Source organism: Pavona decussata, unplaced genomic scaffold, assembly GCF_977016875.1.
Source record: "Pavona decussata unplaced genomic scaffold, jaPavDecu1.1 SCAFFOLD_71, whole genome shotgun sequence".
NCBI classification, from domain to species: domain Eukaryota; kingdom Metazoa; phylum Cnidaria; class Anthozoa; order Scleractinia; family Agariciidae; genus Pavona; species Pavona decussata.
In genome coordinates, this window is record NW_028145490.1 from 2,308,964 (window position 1) to 2,324,036 (window position 15,073).

General features: G+C 37.9%; 1 long non-coding RNA gene across 1 annotated transcript; it reads left to right on the plus strand.

The window, feature by feature from the left end:
• Positions 1-1,929: 1,929 nt before the first annotated feature.
• On the plus strand, positions 1,930-14,809 carry LOC146477294 (uncharacterized). Its single transcript, XR_014865430.1, has 2 exons — positions 1,930-3,401; positions 12,981-14,809. It is a non-coding gene; the product is annotated as an uncharacterized LOC146477294 (long non-coding RNA).
• Positions 14,810-15,073: the final 264 nt, after the last annotated feature.

Here is a 15,073-nt window from a genome sequence, read left to right on the forward strand (position 1 = left end):
TATGGTTTTTGAGGTTCTCAGTCCTTAAATAGGGTATCAATTTTTCCTCATTTATCAACGCGTTCCTGGATTAGTCCTTAGATAGGGTACCTAAATTGTATCAGTTAAGTTGAAGCTTTTAAGCGCCATGTTTTACGAAAAAGAAATGGCTTTTTAAAACTGAAGTGTCCACTGAAGTATTAGAAAAGCAATTTTCATAGAGATGTGTTTGTCCGTGCACATTAGCCATTGTTTGGGTCCCTTGAATAGGGTGTCATTTTTTGGGTTCGGTCCTTAAAAAGGGTATCCATTTTCCCTTCCTTTACCCTTAAACAGGGTCAGGGTTCGAGAACCTTCGCGGCACACCCCTATCGAAAATTTTCGGGAGTACCCCCCCCCCCTTTCCCCACGAAATTGATTTGCTTTGATGAAGGGCTAACATTTGAATCATCAGCACTCGAACCTCTTCATGCTGGCCAACTTACCTTTAGGTATCAACTCTGTTGATAAATCAAACATCCATTTCAAAGAAGTTAGTCCAAAGAACAACAGTGTCAATTGAGGCTCATTTTGCCCCATACAATAATGTTCCATATAAATGTCCTCTCTCTATCAAATGCACATGTCAGGGAATATGGAGCTGCCAAGCCCACCTCCCCCCCCCCCCCCCCAATAATTTCAAAAGATTGTTTAAAATTATTTCATATTTGGAATAAAACAGAAAGTTAATCCCCTCAGCTGCTCTAATGTTTTCATAGTATTTGTCAGCAATAATCACGCAACACAAAAATTAAACAAAGTAATTAATGCTCTTCACATAGCAATTTGCAACTTTAAATGAATTTCCAGTGTTTTTCAGAAGCCCCAAATCTGAAAATTTCCGAGGTAGCATGCCCCTGAAGCCCACTAGAAAACTTGTGCATTAGGTGCTTGCGGGCCCCCAATCTTGAATTGGCTCTGCAGTCCCTGCATCGGCATATATTACTTTGGTCGATGATAATGGAGGCATTTTATAGTTCGTGAAGAAAGGCATTTCTGCCAGAAAATGCAGTACTTCACTTTGTCATTAGTGAAGTACCGCAATAAGAAAATAAAATAAAACTTCCCCTCTACCCAACACTACAATATAACGTATCTTTAACATAGAGCAACGCCATGGAAATATTTCTAAACAACTTCTCCTGGCACTTCAAAACAAACTAAAGCTTAAGATGCGCGTTCCAAACTGGAGAGCTAAAAGTACAATAGATAAGAGATAGACTCATTTTGTGACCATGAGATGTCGATTCACCAAATTTTATCCGCCATCCTGTTTGCTTCAAGATGTGACGTTCCGAGTGAAGCGTGGCATGATAAAACATGAAATACATGTCGAGTAGAACACAAAATTCCGCATTACCACACAAAGCAAGACTTACCATTTTCCCCGCAAGTTGTGTTCATTGTATTATGTCTTTACTTAAAACATTTTTAAGTCAATACAATAACTTCACGAGAACGGCGCAAAAGATGAAGATTGAGCAAGAAGCTTGCTTTACATTTTAACAACTTTTCCGCCATTTTGAATTGTACACACCACTGACTGTGCTCTTTGTGGCTATCCGCTGGTTGATCGTGGACGCAGTGTTGCGTGTTCCTGTGTTTATTGTATGTCACGCTTTTGACAGTTTCAACATTGTTGCTCGGAACCTGTCATTATGGTCAAAAGCACGCAACGAACTGCACGAACATGGAAATAAAACAATAGCCTTATGATTGAACAGCTTGTAGAACAACTTATCATTTCTTTTAATGTCCACAATGTTTTTCTGGGGACACGCGAACGAAAAAAAATGATTTTCGCTTTATGTGGGTGACAGACAATTTTATCAAGAAATTGCTGGGGTGATTTTGGTTATCTGGTTTGCCTCCAAAACGGACATTTAGCTTTATTTGGAAAAGGTAAGCTGGCATTAGTGGCATGATTTTTACATGCTATTCTTTTAATCATACGAGTCTTGACATATCTAATTTCCCTTTCCCTAAGATGTTAAATTTCAATACCCTTGCAGATTTAGCTTAACACGAATTTTCAAAAACCTTAGGAAAAGTTTAGTCTCACGGATTGTGCATTCGATGAAAGTGCCTCGTACACAGCTCCAAATTTGTCAAAAACTTGTTAGGAAAATCAAAGAGTTGCCCAGTGGCCCCAGAATTATCTGCATATAGAACATATTTGAAACGAAATGGTAAAACTTCATTTCGGAAACATTCGTGTGACTTTATGCTACTCCAATGGAGTTTCAACATCCAAATTTAATGCGGTCTGTGCGCTTTAAACAGCCAAAGACAATATAATCTGACCGATTGGTGACCTCGAAAGCTATCGATGCGTATTAAGATATCCAATGGGCGCTGATGATGTCCACGGTGTTTCCATGTGCCGATGGCAAGCCTTTTAGGTATTTGTTCAGGTGCTTTAAGCGTCCAACCCAAACATACGTGCTACTCAAATAAAAGCAAATTTTACATTAAATTTTTAGTTCAAAAATGCCATGTTGCGCTGAAGCAAAGGAAAAGAAATTAGGACTATTCTCCAGCGTTTCAGCAGCGCTGTAGATGGGAACATCAAGAATTTATCGGTATCGCAGTGGCTGAATATTTGAGGAACACCGCTTTCTTTGAAGTCGTTTGAACAGTAGCTCCGTTGGCTTTCTCGTGACCTCCCCTTGCTTGTGATTGGTCTAAAATGTTTGAATATCTGCCCTCGTTCTGTAAACCATGGCGATAGTATTCCGCTCCGGTAAAGTCACGAAAAAGGAAAACTGCGTTTACAGGATTGCAATTTACATCTGAGCCAGGCACTCCCACCAGAGGGATTCATTGTTAAGTTAAGTATTACCAAACCTGACGCTAAGAAAATTTTCTCTTGCTTTCTTGGTGTTCGTGACAGAAGATGCAAACGACACCAGCGGTTATTAATACACATAATTACGGTAGCTGATTGGTTCGTGTGAGACCTCTTTAACATAACTCTCGTCTTCCCGCAAGATTAGCTTTATTGAGTTCACATCACGCTTCAAATACTATGGAAAATAATACTTCACGCTTGGAGCAAGATGTTTTTCTTGCACAAGGATTCATTATGATGTCCACGTCGCATCGAATTCGACAGAAATCGTGTAATTTTTCACGGCCGAGCTGCTGAAGAGAGTTTTAAGCTGTGAAAAATAGATAATCTTTAAGCTGTTTAGTCACGTCAGGTACTCGTGTTTGATGTGATTGGCAAAATGACATGAACCAGAATGCTGATGCTTAAAGCGGCTCAGTGTTGGGCAATTTTGGTTTATTCCTCAAGTCCTCCCTCACTAAACGGACGCCTGGCAGAGCTCATTCACTTTTCATCGTTGACTCTGATGTGGATTTCCAACCGAAGATTTCTGGTGAGATCAACACGCTCTTGTATATTTAAACGTTGATATTTATGATAAACGAAAAAGCGATTGTAGTCGAACTGATTTAGTTGTTGTAAAACCTTTACACCTTGCGGTGGCATGTTTAAGTTTTTGCTGTATATACATGAAGCAATCATAGTTTGTCAATTGATTCCCTATTTTTAAGCAACCATCATATCAGTTTCAAAATGTCACGAGTTATTTAGAAATTATTGGGTGACCCTGTCTCTCTTACTTTCAGTATTCTTCATTCGAGAATTACGTTCGTCTACAAGCCTTTCGTATAAAGTACTTAACGCGTCAGTTATGGTTTACAGAACAATTTACACAACCTAGTTGATATGTTGTGGTAGCTTGCGTAGCTCTCTGAATTATAACACATGGCACAACCCGCCCTGGTTTGTTTTGTCTCACCGATAAAGAGTTCGACATCACAACACGATTTTCGCTATTGCACATCTTCCTTGTGCGTAAAACTTCAAATTAAACGACCACAGAAACGGGGAAGTTGAGAAAAAACAAGCTCTAGAGAGACCTCTTTGGTGTTAAAAATTGGCTTCACCTTAAGTAAACCTCCTTCGAGCTAACAAACGTGGTAAACTCTGTGCTCTTCGTTTGCAGCAAAATTTAAGTGTCCTGTCTGTCGAATTAGAATAATTCTTATCAATGTTATGAGTTTCCGCTTAGTAAAGAAAGTTACATTGTGTCTCTTTAGTCTGTCTCGCGAAGCACTCCCAAGTCGATCTAAGCCGCGCTGTATTTGCCAAATCCAATATGGCGTCATCGATAAGGTGGCCACGAGGCCAAATACTATTGGCGACCCTTTTTCTGCAAAGCGCTGCTGTTTGTACTAGCTAAAATGTTATTTTCACTTTTTTTAAGCAAGAGAAACTCAGCAACAGTTGGGTGGACAATATCTCCAATGTAAATGGTTTATAGTACGACACAAAAATGATAAATCGATATTATTCCTCCTCATGTTTGGACATCAGTGAGATACGGACCATGAACAACAAGATAATAGGAAGATATGCTATTTTCGTTCAGCCTTGTCTATTTTAAAACACATCTTTATTTTCCGTAACATTTCATTAATGTAGTTTGTGGTTCTGTATGACTGATTTCTGTGTAATAATTTGCTTGTTTAAAGCTACCGAAAACATTATTGATAATCCTGAGGTGCAAGAATAGGATAAGATAATACTTTATTGAACACTCCCCAGAGGGGCTTTTCGGTGATCAATATATCATGCTTAAAATGAAAAATGAAGGACAACCTCAGTTAATCTAGAAAATACGGTATTTATTGCATGATAACGTACATATTAGGATTTTTGTTCCAAATCCCAGTTAAAAATGATCGTTATAACGAAACTGACATTTCAAAGCATTTTTTTTGTTTCTGAGAGTCAAGGAAAGTCGCCTCGTTATTTGATCATCTTCTTTATTGCACTGGTTTTTTTCTAGGTGCCTAAACTAACAGTTCTATGTTTTAAAGCTACGAAACACAGAGTCGTGTGGAAATTTCGAAGGGTCGATTTTGGCGTTTCAGGTGATCCTGAAATCTCAACAAGATCTATTTTAGCTTGTCCGGCTACGAATGCAATGGACAACAAGTTGCTTCCAAGCTTCTTAGCTGAATTAACCTGGAGGCTAATTTAGGGACATAGTTCTCACAATTTTCCGCAAGATTTTTGTAGTAACAATACTAAGCGTTTTTATATTAAGCCAAAGAACTAAGAATTTGGTCGTGGCGAACTTGCAATGAATTTAATGATTCATAAATTTTCACATTGATTAGTTAACCTTGCCAAGGCGAAGAAACTAGAAATACAAGTGTGTCTAAGTACCATGAACTATTCACAAGTTGATGAACGAATATTTGAAGCATGAATTTGCAATTGTCGTATCAGTTAGTGTCTGGTTCAGTAAAACTACCATCTTACAAGCAGAGCTTTTACAGCCCTGCAAATTTTGTCTATCCTTGTTGAAATGTAATTCTTCCTAGGAACAGCAAGGAGACACAGCAAACTAAGAACAGTTAACATGCCTCATTGTTGAGCTTGTTTCGTGTGCATAAGCAATATTTTAGCTTTATCGATATACTTATATAACGGCATAGCAGAGCTCACGTTATCTCAAAGCTTATATTCAATCATGAGCTTTCCAACAGGCATTTGGCCTTAAAAGGGCTTGTTTACTTTTTCAGTAGTCGGAATATCACCTATGAGGCACTTGTTCCAGTTTAATTTTCCGTCTAAAACCAGTGTTATTTTAGACATGTGCCTTATCTTGCTCAGACATGCGACTCCATTTTGTCTGTTCAGTTATATACATCACAGGGTTGGACAAAGTATGAAATGGAATGCATATGTTAACTTTTACTAAGTTATCGTTGTATCTGTGCGTTAGTATGCCATGTTATTTATTTATATTGTGCTTTTATATTCTGCAGTGTATTTATCATAGAGTTGCAAAACCATATATAGGCATTCAGTTTGGCTTAAATTCTTGTTGATCTGGGATATATTGCTATTATAAAACAGTGGGCTTGTTTGTGTCACAGTGAATGGGAACGGCCGGGGGAATGCTTCTCCATCCTTGTTTGAAAGCCACGCCTGGAAGCTTTCTCCTTATCAGCTGTGATGTATTAATTTTGGTTTGTATCATATATCACATTATGATTTTGAAAATGTATCTTGAATTTCGGCTGCTTTTAAGAGACTCGGTTGCAATTTTGTTCTGTCGATTATTTGGGAAACATACATCAAAATGTACATATATTCAGGTCTTTTAATGCCTTTAATAACAACTCTTGTTACGATAATTTCCAAAAGAATAGCAAATGAGATGAGCAATGCGCTGTAATCATAAAATGTTTGTGTGGCGGACGTGTAAAAGCCAAAGCATCGTTCAGGCATAGATTATGCCATCGAAAAACAATATTGGCAAAATATGGCTAAGTCAATGTATCAAAAAAGAGGTTTCCAAAATAGAGATCAAAAACTGAAAAGATAAGGAAAAAGGAAACATCCGGTCGCAGATGTGTTTTGTTGTGGTATTGTCTGGAAGCAAAAAAATCAAGCCATGAAACGGGGTTCAGACTTTTCAATCTTTGTATCAAATACTATACTGTGGCTATTCAAATGAAAGGCATTGACTACTCGTTTACTGAGAATTTTACAGGTTGAAGTTTGGGTAAATTTGTTGTTACGTATTCTGTGGAAGTAGTATAAAAAAAGCCTCCGACAATATGGCTTAGACTTTGTATGGATTATCCATAACCTTGCTTTTTCGACGGGCGTTTATGCAACGAGATTAAGTTATTAAACGATGGCGACGATTTTAAGCTTAGGTGCAGGGTAAGTTGATTTGCATCGTCACGATATTATTTCGGTTTTCTGACAAATTTAACGCATCGTACCATGCTTTGCTATCTTATTTTCATCTTGCTTTCACGGTTATTTATAGGTTATTTATACTTTGCATGTATCCTTTAATCGGCAATTACAAAACAACAGCAGGTATTCTTGTTCTCTAAGGGGTGCAAATAATTAATTTTTCGGGCTGCTAGTTTATTCTAATTGCGCTGTTGTAAAGAATGCTTGAGGCAGTGAACCATTCACTTACTCGACAAAAATAGGCTCTCCGGAGCGAAAACTTGCATGTGCCCTATTAAGTCTTTGTAGCATCCAGCCGTGTAATATCAAACCATATTTCCTGTTTCCTTAGCTTCGAGGCATTGAAAAGAAAAATAATAAAAAAGCATCAAATAGAATATGCAAGGTGTTCGTGGAGGCGGAGGTATAGCTTGAGGTAGGCAATTTTCGAGATGCAGTGTTTCGTCAACTCCATCGCCACACGCCTATTTTATAAATAACTTTGTGAAAAGCTGCACCTACTGTTCAGTTAGTTCTCAATTGAAGAATTTTAAGTCTGGGTTGGTTCACAGCAGTCGTAGACTAGAAAACACCCCGTACAGCACAATAATTTAATGTCAGTAGCTTTCATTTGAATGGAACCTCGATGTACAGCATAATAAACAGCACCACAGGAAAGTACTGCTCAGTAGCTTTCATTTAGAGTCACATTTTACGATTTCATCCACAGAGTCAAAAGTTAGAATCACCTTGTACAGCATAATAAACAGCACCACCGGAAAGTACTGCTCGGTAGCCATGAATGGTCACAGTTTACAATTTCATCCTCAAACGCAACGTTAGAACCAGTCCAATAGCATAACAAACAGTATCGTACTAAAGTACTGCTCAGTGGCTTTCATTTCAAAGGCTACATTTATCAATGTTGCTCAACAGCTAGAACCATCTTGTACAACCTTATGAACCCTAGTACAAGAACGTATTGCCACTGACTTATTATTATTATTATCATTATTATTATTATTATTATTATTATTAAACGGTGCTCAAACAAATTTGAATTCGCTCTGACGGTTGCCAATTCACCTTATTAACTCTATTGATAACACCAAACATTATGGTTTATAGAGTAGCTTGCTTGCTTGGGCAACGGCATAATAAACAGTACAACAGGAAATTGCTACTCAGCAACAAGTATTTTATGGTCACATTTAACAATTTTATTCACTGGCTTAGCAGTTAGCACCCTTTTTGCATACGGTTATCCTACTAATATCTCTTTGAAAAAGGTCCTAAGTACTAACGCCAAAGATTATAGTAATAGTTTGAACTCTTTCTTTACAGTTTATATATATCTGATATTTCATATATTTCACGTTCATTTCTTTATCCTCACAAGACGACCAGCTCGCCTCCCAGTTTGTTTGATAGCTCAGCTGAAAGAGTGCTGCTCGGAAGTATCGTTGGGGTCGTGGGTTCGCATCTCGTTCAAACAACTGCTTAAGATGCGTTCAAACCTGCGATGATCTTTCATCTATGAAATCAAAAGTTTGCTCTTTCAAGTGGTGTTATTCACATACTTTTTGATAGTGTAATTTTACTCCAATAACAAATTGTTGTTTAAAAGTTTCAAGTGGACCCGAGAACTTCGGTATGAACATTCTTCAGCCACTAAAGCACCGGCTTCATCTAGTTAAAATCGTCTTTTATTTTACAATAGTCCTATTGATATTTTGACCTCGTTTGTTTCATTCAGAAGACAACAATGGCGCTATAGATGGTTAACAAGCTTAGCTTTCACAAATTGGAACATTTTGGTGCATACTGCCGGAGAATATAAAGCATTCCAAGAGGAAATTATAAAAGGATCAGTTAAAGATCTGGGGAATTGCTATGAATATTTCTATTAGTTAATTAGACTTTGAAATCGTTTAAGAGATTCTGTTTCATCCAATTCATTGATAAACCAGCAAATATTTTTCTTAAAGCAAGACATCATCATCATCATCATCATCACCCGCTTTCACGTAGGTTTATTTCAATGACTGTCCAAGCTTTTTACATGATACTTACAATAAAACTTCATAATGGAGCTAGCCACTAATTCAAGAAGAGCTAAACAAAGTCACAAATCTGTAAACAATATCAATTAATCTAATCTAAGAACTCTTTCCAACCACCTTGGAGTTGAACCTCAAGCCAATTAACATGTTTCTGTGAAGGTTTGGGTCTCTGGATCAAATCACATAATAGCGTTTGGATAGCACTTCAACTTTCCAATTTCGGAATTTTTAAAGTTTTGTTTTGATGACAAATCTCGGTTATGGGGAAGGGGAAAGCTTGAGAAATGTTCAGGAGGTACGTAGAATGTCTTATTACATAGGTTTTCTGCAGCTATATATAGTTTATAATCTACACGCTTTTTAATAAGCGATTTACTTCTGTAAAAGGAGAGATTATGGAGAGGAAAGAAATTTGAATTTTACTTTACAAGATTTCGAAAAACCGTGTTACCTCACCATCTGAGCACTGCTCCAGTTTTTCGGATTTGACAAGCCACACTTAAGCATTTCATCCCTCAACTGAACTACAGACTCAAATGTTAGCTTTCATTTAATTATGGTCACACCTAAGAATTTCGTCCATGAGCGAAAACAAAATACATACACTAAACGGGGAGCCAGTGTGAACGTAAAACGGCTATATTCGGAACACGCTTTGCAGGATTTAGCGCTATTAAACTCTATTTCCTGCGGTCTTGAGACTCTTAAAAGGCTTGGGATTATAAAATCCCCCGAACGAGGAAACGTGTTATTTGGAAAAACATTTGTAATAATTATTAATGCCCGTGTTTCCGTAACGCAATGTATGACCCGGCACACGTAACATGTAGTAACGAAGTTCAATTTGTTTCCTAAAGGGTCACACTCTAGGATTTCATCCACAGACTCAAAAGTTAGAACCACCTTGTAAAGCACAATAAACAGCACCACAGGAAAGTACTGCTGAGTAGCTTTCACTTGAAGGGTCACACCTTTAGGATTTCATCCACAGACTTAAAATTTAGAACCACCTTGTATACAGGATTATAAACTAAATTTTATTTAAATGGTCACACTTATACAGGATTTTACCCAGATAATTGCAAAAAATTACTACCTTCGTGTACGCCATAACAGTAAGTACCACAGGAAAGTACTGCTAAGCCGAGCATAGTCACAATTAAGGATTTTGTCCACAGACAGAGAAACTTTGATAACTTCGACCGGCAAGCTTTGAGTCTGGAGGTGAAGGGATTCAGTATTATTATTTTTTTGCATTATTGTGAATATTTTAACAATATATAAAAGCATTGTAAACATACAGCAGAAACCAGGATTATCCATCAGTTATCCTGAAACAGTAGCCAATCTGAATGATAACACACATCTGTTGCTAGAGCGAGGCGCTGTAACACCATAAAACAGACGAAACTGTATATGCCACAACTGCTAAAAAAAAAAAAACAACAACAACCAGACCGAGACGGATTACTTACAATTTATCCGAAATTCGTCGAGTTTTTCATGCTTATTAGACGAAACCAAAGATTCGGTTTGGTCTAGTGTTACTTTCAAGAGATCAAAATCTTCATACCTGCACATACTTTCAGGGAACCAAACGAGAAAATATGAGCAAAATTCTTAAAATGTTGAATCCTGTGCTCCCCGATCGTTCCGTGCCCTTGTAAACGCAGATTTGCGTAAACTAATACAGTATGAGCTGTTTAGATGTTTTAGCTCAAAATTTGAGAAAATGGAATCTTATTCCCCGCCGGAATTTACGAGCTGTTGTTGGTTAGCTTTACGAAAATGCTAGCTAGCCTTTTTAGGCATTTTTATCGTGAAAATGTTTTCTGCAAAAGCGAAGGAATTAGGTTTCCAGTGTTACGAGATTTTGATCATGACTTGACACTTTGCCGACGAAAACTTTAAATTTTCTTTTGAACTAAATCCGAATTTCTGAGACGATTAAGGGTTTCCGCATTGATATCCACCGAAAGTAGGTGTTCCTGATAATTTCAAGAGAAGGTTTTCATCCGAACTTACGTCGTTCATGCAGTAACTTTGACAATGAGATGACATAAGGTTTAACAGTCGATCTCACAATTCCTATGAAGGATCAACGCCTAAATTCTCCTTACGAGATCAAGGTGTAGTCAAGCAAAAAGGTGATGAGAATATATTCAAAACGCGATCAACTAGGGCTATTGTCTTGACGTGCTGCCAAATGTTCATGGTAACATGCAATAAAGAAAAGATTAACATTTTATACCAACAGGCCGAGCAACCAACGCTTCATTTTGGCGAATAACTCGGTTCGGAAGGCTTCAATGACGGATTGAGTTCAGAAGAAAATCTGGCATTTTCTTTGATGTAATGTCATGTAAAAACTTTCGTAAAACGGGAAGATTAATTCCTTTTGATTTTATAGGGACAAAAAATGTAGTTAAGAGAGCGAAAAAAGCCAGTTCGGATTTTCGGACAGTCAAAACCAGCTCATACATTCCCTAAAATTTTCTGCCGCTTAAAAATCCAGCTGACTGAATCCAAGGAGATCAAATTGTGCCAGAGACAATATCATATCCCTCTTAAGCGCCCGAGCACGATTTTGGTAAACAGAAAACGGCGTCTGGAACACCTTTCTTAAATATTCTGTTAATTTTCTAAAATGGCTGGGTATTCCTCTACCAAATACTTAGAAAGAGCAGCTGGAGTCATCCAAGGAACCTGCGGTATTCTTCGGTTTTTCATGTTTTTTCCAGCCTCATGATATTCCACTGGGGGGTATCGTTTGTTTTCGTTATAAATTTAATTACTTATCCACAGGAAGCGTTCAATAATGCCGTGTATATACCGTTATAGAGACGGCTGTCACTAAAAATAACTACAGTGAATGATTAAGAACAAAACTGTAACTCTAGTAAAAAGATAATTAATATGTTAGAGTCTCCTCGAAGGAGCACTATAAACTCGCAACAGACGAAAGGTGTTTGGAAAAGAAATTTGTCAGTTGGACAATACCGTAGAAACGTACTGCTCAGGAGCTTCTATTTGAATGATCACATTGGGGGATTTCATCCATAGGGTCCATTCGTACACAGAATTATAGCAGCTTATGGTTGAATAGCTTTCATTTCAATGGTCACGGTTAAGGATTCCATCCACGAACTCAAACATTAAAATTATAATACCACAGGAAAGTACTGCTCAGTAGCTTTCATTTGAGCGGTCACACTTTAGGATTTCATCCACAGACTGAAACGTTAGAACTACCTTGTAAAGTATAATAGACAGTACCACAGGAAAATACTTATCAGTAGCTTTCATTTGAATGGTCACCCACTTTAGGATTTCATCCACAGACTCAAGAGTTAGAACTACCTTGTACGGCATAATAAACAGCGCCACAGAAAAGTACTGCACCACAGAAATGCATTCATTTAGGATTAATCTTTATCATTTATACAGCATAAATAATATAACCACAGGGAAGTACCGCTCAGTAGCTTTCATTCGAATTTTTACATGTTAGGTATTCATTCATTTCTCAGAGTAAAACTTTGAACCGCATGCCACGCCATTCAAGGTGCGACTCAGGGAGTCTTTCAATGCCAATAAATCAACTTCACATCGCGTGTCATTTCATAGCGAGACGCCTGGTGGAACATAAAGGATGTTAGCATTAAACCTGCTGACGTCCTGAATTTTGTCGCATTTTTATCAAGAATGTCCAACAAGCATGTGCGTCAAAGCACGCCCCTGCCATTGAGTCATTATTAAGTTATGATTATCACCTGCATCAAGGTCAATATATCTTTGCATGCACCGGTTTTCGATGCGCTGTGTTATGGTTCCGAAGATTAATTAACACCACGCTTTGTGTCGTGCCATCTCGATCAGAAGATGAGGAAAATTTTGGGTTCTTTCTTTCTGGTTAGCTTTTAGTATTAATTTTGCTGTTAATATTAAGAGTATCAGCAGATAATTCACTGAGCTTGCTCCATTCAGCGTTTCTGGTTTAAATGTGGAATCTTGACACGTTGACTTCCCAGGAAAAGACTAGATATATGGAGAATACTCGCTGTTGAGAGCAACTGACAGTAAATATTAGACAATGATTTTTTCTCTTGTCTCTTTTCTTGCAGACTTCCAAGGCAACATCGAGAACGAGGAGTCAAAAACAGAATTGCAAAGAACGGCGGTACCTATCTCATGAAGAGAAGGTGGTGGAGTAGAATTTTCCTTACCTAATAGTTGAGACCAAGATAAGGGTTACTGCTAAAATAAAACGACTACAGGCTAAATGATAGCAACAAGTAAGATCTACTACATTTAATGCCAGAATTTCGATTTGTTTTAGCCTAAACACATGAACATTTGGAGGCACGAGACAGTTTCTGTCTCTGCTACTTGTATTTTCTATCACGTTTATCGATGAAAGAAGTACAAGTGGTAGGGATAGGTGTGTCAATGAATCAAAGATGCCTTCGTCTGAAGACATTATTTTTATCTACTTTTAATTAGTTAACCTTAAAAAGTAAGATGAACGGTCAACGATACATGCAGCCTTCACAAGAAGCTGTTATCCGTTGAAACCTTCACTACAGTTCGATTTAATTTACTCGAAATAAATTTAGAAGGAAACCCATCACAGAAAGCGACGCTTGTTAGCTCCTGTTGGATGTGCGGGAATTCATCTACTGATACGGGCAGAAGTTAGAGCTGCCTCGTACGGATTAGCTCTAAAAGAAAATACTTCAGTGTCAATGGCTTTCACTTAATTAGACACACCTTAGGATTTAAGTCTTAAACAGAGATCCAGTTTTCATGGCATGTTCTCAAGGATAAAATGAACATAGGCAGCTGGCAACGTGAGAACGTGGAGTAGGTTCCGTTCGACCACGTGCATTAAACATGGCATGAACTCTTTTGTCGGTACTTAATTAATCAAGTTAACAAATAATGATTAAGTTGAATGACTGCTAAGAGTTAACCTTTAAAGCGTTTTAGAAAGGCGAAAGTTTTAGGTTGTAATAAAACAATATGGTAAATGTTAACCTCCGTTATGAAATAAGTTATACGAGGTTTCAACAGAATTATTTAAACATATTATGAACATGGGTCAAAGAAAATAATCGTACTCTACTCTCCTCGCAGTGGAGTTTCTTAGAGCGCAGTTACATGGCGAATTTCAGTCGGTTGAAAATTTCAATTCGGTTGGGGAGGGGAGGGGGGGGGGGGGGGGGGCTGAGATTTTGTCGCGAATATATGATGAATTTCAGCCGGGCAGGTGAAATTGGAATTACATGAGTAGAAATTAAAATCAATATGAAACGTTTTCTTGGAAATCACAATGATTTTGCATGACCAAGTTCACATTTCAGCCAGGGCTGAAATTTCATTGGCATGATATTCAGTTTCAGCCCGTATGGCCGAACTGAAACTTCCAGGCCGGCAATCTCTTTTCAAAAAGGGTTTTTAACGAAGGCGGGCAGCTTCCCTAACCAGGCTGAAATTTTAGGGAATTCGCCCTGTAATCGGGCCCTTGCAAATGTTTTCCACTTTTCATGTTTAATTTTAGATAAGATAAAATGATAAGGTAAGACGACAAAAACTTGGGTGCTTCGGAGACGGAGCGTTATGCTCCATCCGTGTCCATGACCCGGAAGCGGGGAATTTGACACGCGTGGGAAGAGCGTGTTCCCGATTGTATTCCCGATCGAAAACGGATACTCTTCGTGTTGAAAGTGACTTTTTAAAAGCCATTTTAAACTGTTGAGACGAGTAAGAAGGAGGAGGGGGTGACTCCCATTTATAAACTATGTAAGACCTTTTATCAAGATATAGCGATAAATGTATGTACAGAAGCATATCACTTAGAAAAGGTGAATGGTATGCTTCTGGTATGTATGAATAAATTCCTTATTGTAATAAGCTGGAAAAAAGGACCAATAAAAATGTTTGAAAGCTTTGAGAGTTTTTGAAATAAACTTTGTCTTGCGTGTATATTAGGGGAGGGTTGGACCTTACCCCCCATATTTAGAGGCAACAAATCAGTAGACTAACAAATAGTTCCTGACATGCTCGGCTTATTACCCCAAAAGCTATTGCTATACCCCAAGGGTACCAATCCACCAATTTTCCTAGAAGAAGGTACGAGAACCACTTCCGTTATTTTTATACGAGAGACTGATTTCGAATGGTTTTAGAGCCTGAGATTTGGAAGGGTTATATAATG